The 13,444-nt window shown below is 47.9% G+C and overlaps 1 non-coding gene across 1 annotated transcript; it reads right to left on the reverse strand.

Moving 5' to 3' along the window:
- Positions 1-12,985: 12,985 nt before the first annotated feature.
- TRNAS-CGA lies at positions 12,986-13,058 on the reverse strand. Its single transcript has one exon. It is a non-coding gene; the product is annotated as a tRNA-Ser (tRNA).
- Positions 13,059-13,444: the final 386 nt, after the last annotated feature.

Below are 13,444 nucleotides of genomic sequence, written 5' to 3' on the forward strand. Positions count from 1 at the left end.
TTCCATCTATAAAATGGGGATGATGTCTATGTTATTGTGAGGATTAAACTGCAATATGTGTGTGCAAACAGGTAGGCCAGGACCCGGCCCCTAGGAAGGGTTCTGTCAAAGTGACTTTCTTTCTATAACCTGGCTTTTATGCCACACTTCCTACTCAGCACCTGTGGCAGACACAGATCTTCCCCAGTGAATATTCTAGAAAGTCACTACCCATTGATTTTAGTTGGCACAAAAGAGGGAATGTGTTTGCCTTCTTGGCACTAGATATGGCTGCACATTGGAATTACTTGGAGAGCTTATAAAAACCACCAGGGTCTGGGGCATAACCCCCATTAGTCCCCAGGGATACAGCCCAGGCATCACAGTTTTTGAAAGATCCTCATTGATTCTGCGGTGTGGTCAAGGTTGAGAACCATTGCCCCAGAGCACTTGGTCTCCAATTCGTTCCAAAGGCAGGTAGGAACAGCCTGGGAATCAAGTTAAACTGCAGGTGCTGACTCAGTGGGTGGGGGTGGGACCTGAGGATCTCCATCTCTAACAAACTCCCAGATGACATTACTGCTGGTCTATGGACCACACTTTGAGGAGCAAGGCTCCTCTGCAATTCATGGACTTCACCAGCTTCCATATCATTATCTCATTAGAACGTCATAATTGCCTCCCAATCACTCCACAACTGGACAGGGCTTGAATTATTCTGTTTGGCTGATGCTCAAGATCAAGTATGTGAATGGGTAGAGGCAAGCCTTCTGGATCTTCCTCTTGGGAGACCAAAAATCTGGACTGACCCAGAAAAAGGGCTTGATAAATTAGAGTGAGAAGAGATCTGAGTAATCTTGTCTGAGTCCCACATTGTTTGGCTGGTGAAATAGACGATGAGCAGGGAGCTGACTTGCTAAGGTCACATAGAGAACTTAGGGACAGCAAGGGACCTGGGACCCAGGACTTCTCTCCCCTTGGACCTGGCTGCTTTCTTCATCTCTACTGAGGCTCTGAGGTGTTTAATGTTTTCTGTGTTACATCCGTGGTCTTCATAGCAATCCCACGAGGCAGGTTTTATTCCCCAGTGAGGAAAACAAAGCTCTGAGAAGTGAAGTCTGCAGGAAGTGGCAGGACTGGGATTCAAACCCAGGAGTCTTCGCTGTTTCCCAGACATTAATGCATCTCCCATGCTATCTCCCCATCAGACTATGAGGTTTTTTAGGGTAAGGATCTGGGCTTCATGGGTGGTCTTAGTGGTAAAAGAGCCCACTTCCCGATACAGGAGATGTAAGAGACGTGGGTTCGATCCCAGGGTTGGGAAGATCCCCTACAGGAGGTCATGGCAACCCAGTAGTCTTGCCTGGAAAATCCCATGAACAAAGGAACCTGGGGGGCTACAGGCCAGAGGGTCTCACAGAGTCGGACATGACTGAAGTGACTTAGCACATGCGCAGGGTAAGGATCACTTCTCATTCTGGTTTGCGCTGGCAAACCAGGGCTCAATATCTAACTCAGTTAATCCGGTATTCTTAGGCTTCTCTTGTGGCTCAGCTGGTAAAGAACCCACCTGCAATGCGGGAAACCTGGGTTGATCCCTGGGTTGGGAAGATCCCCTGGAGAAGGAAAAGGCTACTCATTCTAGTATTCTGGCCTGGAGAATTCCACGGACTGTATAGTCCATGGGGTCGCAAAGAGTCATACACGCCTGAGTGACTTTCACTTCAATTCACTTTAATCCACTCCAGAGTTCTGCATTTCTGCTGATAAAGACCCTCACCCCCAGGACACCAGCTCCTCTTTGGAAGCTCTTCCCTTGTCCTTTCAGTTCAGTTCAGTCTTTCGGTCGTCTCCAACTCTTTGCGACCCCACAGACTGCAGCACGCCAGGCCTCCCTGTCCATCACCAACTCCCGGAATTAACTCAAAACTCATGCCCATTGAGTCGGTGATGCCGTCCAACCATCTCATCATCTGTTGTCCCCTTCTCCTCCAACCTTCAATCTTTCCCAGCATCAGGGTCTTTTCAAATGACTCAGTTCTTCGCATGAGGTGGCCGAAGTATTGGAGTTTCAGCTTCACCATCAGTCCTTCCAATGAATATTCAGGACTGATCTCCTTTAGGATGGACTGACTGGATCTCCTTGCAGTCCAAGGGACTCTCAGGAGTCTTCTCCAACACCACAGTTCAAAAACATCAATTTTTTGGCACTCAGCTTTCTTTATAGTCCAGCTCTCACATCCATACATGACTACTGGAAAAACCATAGCCTTGCCTTGACTAGACGGATCTTTGCTGACAAAGTAACGTCTCTGCTTTTAATATGCTGTTTAGGTTGGTCATAACTTTTCTTCCAAGGAGCAAGCGTCTTTGTATTTCACCACCAGAGTCACCATCTGCAGTGATCTTGGAGCCCCAAAAAATAAAGTCAGCCATTGTTTCCACTGTTTCTCCATCTATTTGCCATGAAGTGATGGGACAGAATGCCATGATCTTTGTTTTCTGAATATCGAGCTTTAAGCCAACTTTTTCACTCTCCTCTTTCACTTTCATCAAGAGGCTCTTTGGTTCTTCACTTTCTACCATAAGGGTGGTGTCATCTGCATATCTGAGGTTATTGATATTTCTTCTAGCAATCTTGATTCCAGCTTGTGCTTCATTCAGCCCAGCACTTCTCATGATGTACTCTGCATATAAGATAAATAAGCAGGGTGACAATATACGGCCTTGACATACTCCTTTTCCTATGTGGAACCAGTCTGTTCTATGTCCAGTTTTAACTGTTGCTTCCTGACCTGCATACAGATTTCTCCAGAGTTCTGTTCCTTTGCCCTTTGCTCCAGCCTTAAAGCAGTTTCTCCACCCAGACCATGCCACCTCCACCAAATTTAGTCAGACCAGAATCCAGTACTCTTGCCTGGAAAATCCCATGGATGGAGGAGGCTACTCCACGGATGGAGTAGGCTGCGGTCCATGGGGTCGCTAAAAGTCGGATACGACTGAGCGACTTCACTTTCACTTTTCACTTTCACACATTGGAGAAGGAAATGACAACCCACTCCAGTGTTCTTGCCTGGAGAATCCCAGGGACAGGGGAGCCTCATGGGCTGCCGTCTGTGGGGTCGCACAGAGTTGGACACGACTGAAATGACTTAGCAGCAGAATCCATATCATGTCATACAGCAAAATGACCACATGGTGGCACCAGATGACCACCTGTAAACTCTTCCAGTCCACCCTGTCTGCCCTGCATCTCTCTCTAGGCATTTGTCCAAGGGCTTTCCACCCATGAACCAAGATAACCTCCACAATAACCCGGTGCATTCATCCTCTTTATAGATGAGAGATCATATTAGTCCTTTGCTTAAATAACTTTTCATGGCTGCCCACTGCTCTCTGGAAAAATAAAAATTCTCAACCTGCCGTCTAGAAGCCTGCCCAGTGGACCCTTGCATTAGACTGCTGGGGGCTCAGATCCCAGCTCCACCACTTATCATTTATGTCACCTTGGTCAGATTTCTTGGCTATTCTTGGGTCTTGGTGTGCAGATCTGTAAAACAGGGTAATGGAATAGAACCTAGTCCTTCGTGGTCCAGGTGAGGATTACATAAGACATGTAGAGCACGTGGTTCTGTGCCGCACGTGGTAAGTGCTCGGAAAACGATAACCCCTCGTTACCATCAGACAGGAGGGCTCCCCTCACGGTCCCTAGGGTCTCTTCCTCTCTCTTTCCTTTTCTCCATCTCTGCTTCTCCCCACTTTTTTTCTGTTCTTACTCTTTCTTCTTATAGGGGCAGCATGTTCAATAGTATATTAGAAAGTGATACACGTAGGACTTCTCTGTAAGAAGTCCTTACAGTGACTTCTTACACTGTAAGAAGTCCAGTGGCTCAGACTCCACACTTGCAGTGCAGGGGAGGGGGCCTAGGCTCAATCCCTGGTCAGGGAACTAGATCCCACACACTGCAACTAAGAGCCAGTGCAGACGAATAAATAAATAAATAATTTTTTTAAGTGATGCATGCTATGAAAATGGAAGTAGAACCTAGTAAAAGGGGGTGGATTATAGTTTTAAACTGGGCAGTCAGGATGGCCTCCTTGAGGAAGAAACATTTGGCAAGTCACCGAAGGGGAGTGAGGGAGTTAGGTGTGTGGACAACAGAGAAAGACAGGCCATGGCAGAGCCTTAGTAAGAGTGTGTAGAGCAGCAAAGAGGCCAGTAGCTGAGCAGGTTAGGTGAGGGACAGTAGAGGCGAGGTCAGAAAGATAGTGGAGGGCGAGGTTATAGAGAACCTCACAAGCCACAGAAGGGACCGTGATTCTCACTCAGAGTGAGATGGGAGTCATTGCAGAGTTTGGAGCAGAAGGGCATGACCTGACACTTTTTTCAGAAGTATTTATTTTTGGCTGCACTGGGCCTTTGTTGTGTAGTTGCATCGATCAGACGCTCCTCTTTGCTGTGGGGCACGGGCTTCAGTAACTGCAGCACGCGGGCTCGGAAATTGCAGCTTAGAGGTTTTAGAGCATGGGCTCAGTAATTGTGGCACACCAGCTTAGCTGCTGCAGCATCTGGTATCTTCCTGGACCAGGGTTCGTGCCCGTGTCCCCTGCATTGGCAGGTGGATTCCTATCCACTGTGCCGTCAGGGAATTCCAGCCTGACACAATGTTAAGGAAGCAAGCACTCCAGCTTTCGTGTTGAGATAGGACTAGAGGGCAAGGGCAGGGGCAGGAAGACCTGGGTCTCATTCAGGTGAGAGATGGTGATGGCATGGAGCTGCAGGGGAGGCGGTGAGAATACTCTGGATATGCTTGGAAAGTGAAAGTGAAAGTCACTCAGTTGTGTCCGACTCTTTGCGACCCCATGGACTATATAGTCCATGGAATTCTCTAGGCCAGAATACTGGAGTGGGTAGCCTTTCACTTCTTCAGCGGATCTTCCCAACCAGGGATCAAACCCAGGTCTCTCTCATTGCAGGCAGATTCTTTACCAGCTGATCCACCAAGCCCAAGAATACTGGAATGGGTAGCCTATCCCCTCTCCAGTGGATCTTCCTAACCCAGGAACTGAGCTGCTTGGAAGGTAGAGCCAATAGCACTGCTGATGAATGTGAGAGAAGGAGAGAGGAGTCGGGACCAGCTCCAAACTTTTCAGCCTGAGCAACTGGAAGCGGAGGGCTGACTTTTACTATGAGATGGGGAAGCCTGCATGTGGGATGGCGTTTGAGAGGAGGCAGAGAGTTCAGGATGGACTCTGTGGATTTTGAGATGTCCAAGTGAAGGTGTGGAAGCAGGCAGTTCGACATTAGAGTCTGGAACATAGAGGTCTGTATTAAAGGTACAGTTTAGAAAATCACTGACATGTACCAGAAGATGGTATTTATTTATTTGGCTGCAACAGGTCTTAGTTGCAGTATGCAAGATCTAGTTCCCTGACCAGGGATTGAACCCAGGCGCCCTGCATTGGGGGTGTGGAGTCTTAGCCACTAGGACCCCAGGGAAGTCCCAGTAGAATGGTATTTAAAACCATCACCAAGAGAGTGAGAAGGAGTAAAGGAAGGATCTGAGTACTGAACCCCAAGGTCCAGGAGATGTGAGTAGTGAAGGTGAAGGTGAATTCACAAAGTCACACAGCCCAGGTGCAAATCCGGCTTTACTGGGGAAACTTGGAGGCATTGGGTCATCGGTCCAACCTCTCGTCTTCATGTGGAGAGAGACGTGGGGGTCCGGGTGTAGCTGCAAACCTCCTAGAGTGTGCTGCAGGAGATGGACCCCTTGCCCCCATCCCCTACTCTGCATTTTTTTGGCAAGTGTAAGATTAGCCTTGCAAGTAAAGAAAACCTGATCTGAGCTCAGACCCCAGGGGAATTATTTGCAGTGCTGAGGGCAGGAGCCGCCCATCGGAAGTAGAGACTATGTGGAATCATTTCTGCTTTGGGAGGGGAGGCCCCCCTGGAGCCCAGCTGCTGCTAGAAACCTGGAGTGTGCGCTGGGGTCTTCCAGCACAGTCCAAACTGTTTTTCCAAGGCCCATCCTCTGACCTAGGGGCTCATGAAACATAAGCCTGCCAAATGGGAGTAGAAATCAATAAGTACAGGGACTTCACTGATGGACCAGTGGCTAAGTGTCTGCTCTCCCAGTGCAGGGGGCCCAGGCTCAATCCCCAGTCAGGGAACTAGACCCCACATGCCATAAATGAGAGCGTGCATGCTGCAATTTAAGCTGAAACTGAAGATTCTGGTTGCCGTAACTGGGACCCAGTGCGGCCAAATACATAAATAGATATTACCAAAAAAAAAAAAAAAATGAGTAGATTCAACTGAGCTGATAAGTCACTTCCAGACAGGCAATGATGGATGAATGCTGGAGGGAGGCCTGGAGCAGTCATCGTACAAAGCCCATCACGGAGGCTTTAGCCATCTGGCCATGGAGACCATGCCAAGTCTAGAGAGAAAGCCCCAGGTTCAGATGGAGGAGTAGCCTGGGGGCATTGGGCTTGCTGCTACAGTCGCTGCATGGGCTTCTTGACTTGGCTCAAAGTGTTAACCCAGAAGCAGCAGGAGATGTTGGCCGGTGTGGTTACTCCCCTAGCTGGCCAGCAAATCGTCCAAAGCTGTGTGGTTAGATCCCGAGTTATGGAGTCGTGATAACCTTGACAGTGCAAGCCCTGGCTGTCCCCAGGGTGATTTCCTTCCAGAGCGGTCGTGGATCACGATTCTGCCTGTCTATGGGAGGGAAACCTGCCTAAAATGGTGAAAGCCGTATACTTAGTACCCGGGAATGTGTTGTGTCAGCGGCACCTGAGGCTGGTGCTGGAAAATGTCGCCTTGCCCTCCGGTCTTGTGTGATCATGAAGGGTTGTATGCAGGTACCATTATGTCCAAGGAGAAAGCAAGGAAGGACCGATATCCAGAATGCAGGGCAGTTTGGGGGTTACAAAGGGTGCCACGGCTCAATATTCTTCCAGCAGGCCTCAGCATCATCCCTGGAGGACTTCCCTGGTGGCCCAGTGGCTAAGTCTCCGAGCTCCCAATGCAGGGGGCCTGGGTTTGATCCTTGATCAGGAAACTAGGTCCCTGATCTAAGATCTTGCATGCTGCAAATAAGATCTGGTGCAGCCAAATAAATAATTTTTAAAAAATCATCCATGAAGAGGATGAGCACATGGTTGTAACGGATGCAGGCACAGCAGGTAGTGGCTGTGGCCTGCTGGGGGCAAGCTCCCTGCCACTGTCAGAGAGCGAGACACCGATAAGGTTTCCCATAATTGAGCACGGTAGGAATGGTCTATTACTGTGGCAGATTCATGCCCTGGCTCTGGCATGGGCAGCTGATTGAGGCTGTTTAGCATTGCTTATTCAGGTCTGGAAGAAGAGGAGAGAGGTTATTTACCCTCCACCCCGCTCTGTTTCCTGAGCTCGCTTGTGTGCGTTCTTCCTAGATTTGTGGAGCCTGTCGTGTGCCTGGGATGGGATAGTCAATCTGCCCTTTCCCAGAACGGTTACCTCCGTAAGCACCCAGGAATCGCCACACTTGCCTGACCCACCGGGGGGCTTGTCCACCTCCTCGGTGCCCAGGGAGGATCTTGAGGGGATGGCTCATGTCATTGCTCCCCGAACCAGCCACGCCAAGCCTCATTGTACCCCCCACCTGCAGGTGGCACGTGTGGAAGAGCAAGCGAATTCCAAGTTGACAGCTGGAAGAGGCGCCATCATCAGCAGACTGTATCCTAGCAGGGAAGCCCTGAGCCCGACACAGGTGCTCATCAGAGTCCTGAGAGTCTCGGTGCTCCCGGCGTGGTGGACGAGAGCAGCCACTCCGTACACACAGCCCTCGTTCACAGCGGTCAGAATCCACGACAATCGCTTTGCAGTTGGTCAGATCCGGAGGCCACTGTGCCACCCGGAGCCACAGGTCAACGTTCCTGGCAAGTAATGCATATTCCCTGAGTGCGAGTAACTTCATAAGTCAAACAGGTCCTCAATGGGCCCTCCCAGACCTACGATAGTGGTTTCGCTGTTATGGCAGGTCCAAGTGTGGATCTAGTGCACCAAAGTGGATGTGATAGCCGCACAATCTCTCTCTCTCTCTTTCTTTTTAAATTTATCTTAGTTTCAGCACGTGGAATTTTTGTTTCTTCATTCAGGATCTTTTGTGGTGGCACATGGACCCTACATGAGTTACCGAAAGAAGTGTGTGAGTCCGGCTGCTCAAAAGCCAATAAATAGGCCAGGCTGGTGGAAAGGAAGGCTTGCTTTAGTTCAGATGCCGGCAACTGAGCGGGGAGGGGGGCGCATATCTGTCCCAAGGCCTCCGCCACCCCCCACCACCCCCAACTGCTCCAACAAGCAGGGAGTGAGAGCTTTCATAGACAGAGTGAGGGGGAGGGGCTACGCGCAGAAGCAGCACAGCCAGCTGACCGTCACCTTCAAATTGGTCACCACTGGTCTGACCAGCCTCATCTTGGTTGCTTTAAGTACGGTTAATCTTCGGTTCTAGGGTCCATTTGTTCCCATTTCTTTGAGGTCAGTTCTTAGAATTATGGCAGCTTCTGTCCTGAGTACAGTCTAGTCATCATGGAGTTAACTTCTTCACCTGGTGTTTTAGTATCGATAAGACAGCTCACAGGATATGGCTCAGAACATTATCTACAGCCTTTGAGAAAGAACTAAAGGTTCTTGACTATATTTAATGACTACACTGTTATTATTATTATTTAGTCTCCTTTGACTGTTTTTCTTTCTTTCCACATTTCTCACTTTTCTGACTAAACGTATTCTTTGACTAAAGTTTTCCACAGACAAAAGGCAGGCAGGTGACATGGTGGGAGAGGCAAGGACCATCGGGTGTTGCTCCATTTCACGTGAGATCTTCATTCCCAGACCGGGGATAGAACCTGCGTCCCCTGGACAAAAGGTGGATTCTTAATCACTGAACCACCAGGGACGTCCCCATGACCACATAGTCTTTTAATCAGCTTTTTCATTCCAGATGCTCTCTTTAAGATGCAGGGCCTTACTGCAGGTTCATTTGTATGGTAACATTAGATTGAGTTTGTTGTCTCATTGTTGAATCAATCTCCACAACAAGGGTTCCCATATGGACATTCTCCTAATGGTCCGGTTCTGGGTGGTTCAAAGACTTGGCCCTGCAGCAAGACCATTAGCAATGGCTCATGAAGCTATGTAAAATGGACTATTTACAAAGATGTGAACAGGCTATAGAGAAGCTACAAGGCGGGGCAGTACCCCTGGGCTGGTAACTAGGGGAACACTACTGCCCTTGGACCAGAAGGGAATGGGAAGAAGGTCTTGTAGAGAGAGCCTCCTCTGTGATTACCCAGCCAGCCCTAAACCAGCCCCAGGCAACCCCACACGAGACAATAAACACCCCAACCCCCTCCTGCCCTCGCATCCTCTGCCAGCCTTCCCTCTCAGCCAAACTCAACTGGAAGACCAGGAGCAAAGGAACCTGATGATGCAGGTTGGCTCCCTGGCAGAAAACGCAGAAGGATGGAGAGTGGGCCTGGAGGGGCAAGTGGAAGATGCCGACACACAGGGGAGGGTGCGATTTTAGATAGGGTGGCCTAGTCCTCACTAGGAAGGGATCATTTGAGCAAAGACCTGTGATAATGTATCTAATCCTCACGACAATTGATGAGGCCGTCTTAGAGCTGAGGAAACTGACGTACGGCACTTAACTTACTCGTTGTCCAGAATCACACAGCGAAGAGTTGCCTGAGTTGGAATCTGACACCGGGGAGTTTAGCTCCAGGGATCCTGCTCTTAAACAAAATGGGATTTAGGGAAGTCATCATAAAATGAAAGGGCAAAGAAAATGTCAGGACATGCACAACTGTGATCAACAGTCATACTTGTTATGTTGTTGTAGCCACGCGTTCCGGGAAACAAACTCACTCAGAAGGACAATGCAGATAGCGGAGTGCAGTTTATTACACCGGCGGGCCTGAGGCAGAGTCTCCTCTTAGCCAAGGACCCCAACCAGTTTTTGTGAAAACCTTATATACCCTAAATGTACTTGCTCAAACCCACCTCCCCAAATTCCTTGAAACTAGTCTGGACAAGGTAAAAGAGAGATTCGATCAAAGTTAACCCATGATTCATGTGTCACAAGACTAGATAAACAGTGGATATTTATCAATAGGCCTGTGGTCATATCCCGATAAATGTTAATGGAATCTACCACTTTGTTCTGTTACAGAGATAATTAGCATATTCTTTTAAGCAATGGAGAGTCCAAGTACAAGTCCTGAGGCTTTTTTATCCGGGGGGTCTGGTTTTCCATTGGTATGCCATTTCTATAGACACCGGGCACAAAGTTCAGAGTCCACTGCGGGGGTGACCATGCGTGTAGCCTAATGTTCGCAGCCTGGCCTGAGATGGAGTCTAGCTCTGTCTGTTTCCTCCTTCCGTGTATTGAGCACTGACTGTATGCTAGCCATGGTGTTAGGTGCTATGGACAGGTATACAAGATGGACAAGATGCTGTGCTTGCCTCCAAAGAGTCCATAATCTAGTTGAAGAGTGGTGGGGGAGTATAGCCATCTGTACGAACAGGTTGTGATACATTCTATGGTAGAGATCTCTTCAGGAAAATTAGAGATACCAAGGGAACATTTCATGCAAAGATGGGCTCAATAAAGGACAGAAATGGTATGGACCTAACAGAAGCAGATGCTATTAAGAAGAGGGGGCAAGAATACACAGAAGAACTGGACAAAAAAGATCTTCATGACCCAGATGATCACGATGGTGTGATCACTCACCTAAAGCCAGACATCCTGGAATGTGAAGTCAAGTGGGCCTTAGGAAGCATCACTATGAACAAAGCTAGTGGAGGTGATGGAATTCCGGTTGAGCTGTTTCAAATCTTAAATGATGGTGCTGTGAAAGTGCTGCACTCAATATGCCAGCAAATTTGGAAAACTCAGCAGTGGGCACAGGACTGGAAAAGGTCAGTTTTCATTCCAATCCCAAAGAAAGGCAATGCCAAAGAATGCTCAAACTACTGCACAATTGTACTCATCTCACACACTAGTAAAGTAATGCTTAAAATTCTCCAAACCAGGTTTTAGCAGTACATGAACTGGGAAGTTACAGATGTTCAAGCCGGTTTTAGAAAAGGCAGAGGAACCAGAGATCAAATTGCCAACATCCGTTGGATCATTGAAAAAGCAAGAGAGTTCCAGAAAAACATTTATTTCTGTTTTATTGACTATGCCAAAGGCTTTGACTGTGTGGATCACAATAAACTGTGGAAAATTCTGAAAGAGGTGGGAATACCAGACCACCTGACCTGCCTCTTGAGAAATCTGTATGCAGGTCAGGAAGCAACAGTTAAAACTGGACATAGAACAACAGACTGGTTCCAAATAGGAAAAGGAGTATGTCAAGGCTGTATATTGTCACCCTGCTTATTTAACTTATATGCAGAGTACATTGAGAAACGCTGGGCTGGAAGACGCACAAGCTGGAATCAAGATTGCTGGGAGAAATATCAATAACCTCAGATATGCAGATGACACCACCCTTATGGCAGAAAATGAAGAAGAACTAAAGAGCCTCTTGATAAAAGTGAAAGAGGAGAGTTAAAAAGTTGGCTTAAAACTCAACATTCAGAAAACTAAGATCATGGCATCTGGTCCCATCACTTCATGGCAAATAGTTGGAGAAACAGTGGCAGACTTTATTTTTGGGGGCTCCAAAATCACTGCAGATGGTGACTGCAGCCATGAAATTAAAAGATACTTGCTCCTTGGAAGAACAGTTATGACCAACCTATGACCCTATTAAAAAGCAGGGACATTACTTTGCCAACAAAGATCCATCTAGTCAAGGCCATGGTTTCTCCAGTAGTCATGTATAGATGTGAGAGTTGGACTATAAAGAAAGCTGAGTGCTGAAGAACTGATGCTTTTGAACTGTGGTGTTGGAGAAGACTTTTGAGAGTCCCTTGGACTGACTGCAAGGAGATCCAACCAGTCCATCCTAAAGGAGATCAGTCCTGAGTGTTCATTGGAAGGACTGATGTTGAAGCTGAAACTCCAATACTTTGGCCACCTGATGCGAAGAGCTGACTCATTTGAAAAGACACCGATGCTGGGAGGATTGAGGGCAGGAGGAGAAGGGGATGACAGAGGATGAGAAGGTTGGATGGCATCACCGACTCAATGGACATGAGTTTGGATAAACTCCAGGAGTTGGTGATGGACAGGGAGGCCTGGCGTGCTGCAGTCCATGGGGTCGCAAAGAGTCAGACACGACTGAGCGACTGAACTGAACTGAAGTGAACGGTAGCATTACAGATAAAAGGCTGTAAGAGGGGCTTCCCTGGTGGCTCAGTGGTAAAGAATCCACCTGCCAGTAAGTGACGCAGGTTCAGTCCCTGGCCCGGGAGGATTCCACGTGGCGCAGAGCAACGGGGCCTGCGTGCCTCAACTCCTGAGCCGCAACTCCTGAGCCCATGACCCGCTATTACTAAAGCCTATGCCCGCAGAGCCTGCGCTCTGCAACAAGAGAAGCCTCCACAGTGAGAAGCCTGCCCACTGCTGCCCCTGCTTGCCGCAACTAGAGAAAGTAACAAAGACCCAGCACAGCCAAAAATAAATGTTTTAAGAACTTTTTTAAATGCCATAAGAAGACTAAGGAAAGAGATTCATTACAGCTCGGTTGAGGGAAGCTTTCTGCAGGTGGCCACTGTGGAAGAAGTGTAGAATTGTAACAGCAGAAAGGGGAAGATAAGGGATTCCAGGGGAAGAAACCATGTGAGCAAAGATGTGACTGCATTTGGGGGATGGCTGGTCAACCTCAACTGAGGCGAGTACAAGAAACTTTTGGGGAGAGAGATGACTTATTGCATTGATTTATTTTTACCAACAATGTTTTTAATATTTATTTATTTGGCTGTACCAGGTCTTAGTTGTGACACACAGGATCTTTGATTTTCATTGCAGCATGTGATCTCTTAGTTGTAACATGTGGGGTCTAGTTCCCTGACCAGGGATTGAACCTGGGCCCCCTGCATTCGAAGCATGGAGTCTTAGCCTCTGGACCACCAGGGAAATTCCAGAGAGATGATTTTAAGTGGGATACCCACAGGGCACTAAGTCACACTGGATCACAGAGCAAGGTAGAGACTTCCTTCCCAATTCTCCTTTTTGGAGAAACGTCTCAGCTGAGGGCTGCATATCTTTCAAGCGCTAACACTCGCTAAACTCCCTTTTTAACCCAAATTTTACTGATTCAGGCCTTCAAGTGAACAACTAAGCTCCGGATGGAGCTTCATAACGTCGTTCTCTTTTAATTGTCTTTATTTTGACAGGTTCTATTTCAAGCAAATGGTACTGTTTTTTAATTTACAGATAAATTATTTATTTGTATTATTATTTTCCTTTACAGGTAAACTTATTAAGGAAAAAACAGTCGATTCAAAGGGACAATATTGAGG

The sequence above is a fragment of the Cervus canadensis genome, chromosome 24 (assembly GCF_019320065.1).
Source record: "Cervus canadensis isolate Bull #8, Minnesota chromosome 24, ASM1932006v1, whole genome shotgun sequence".
Lineage (NCBI taxonomy): Eukaryota > Metazoa > Chordata > Mammalia > Artiodactyla > Cervidae > Cervus > Cervus canadensis.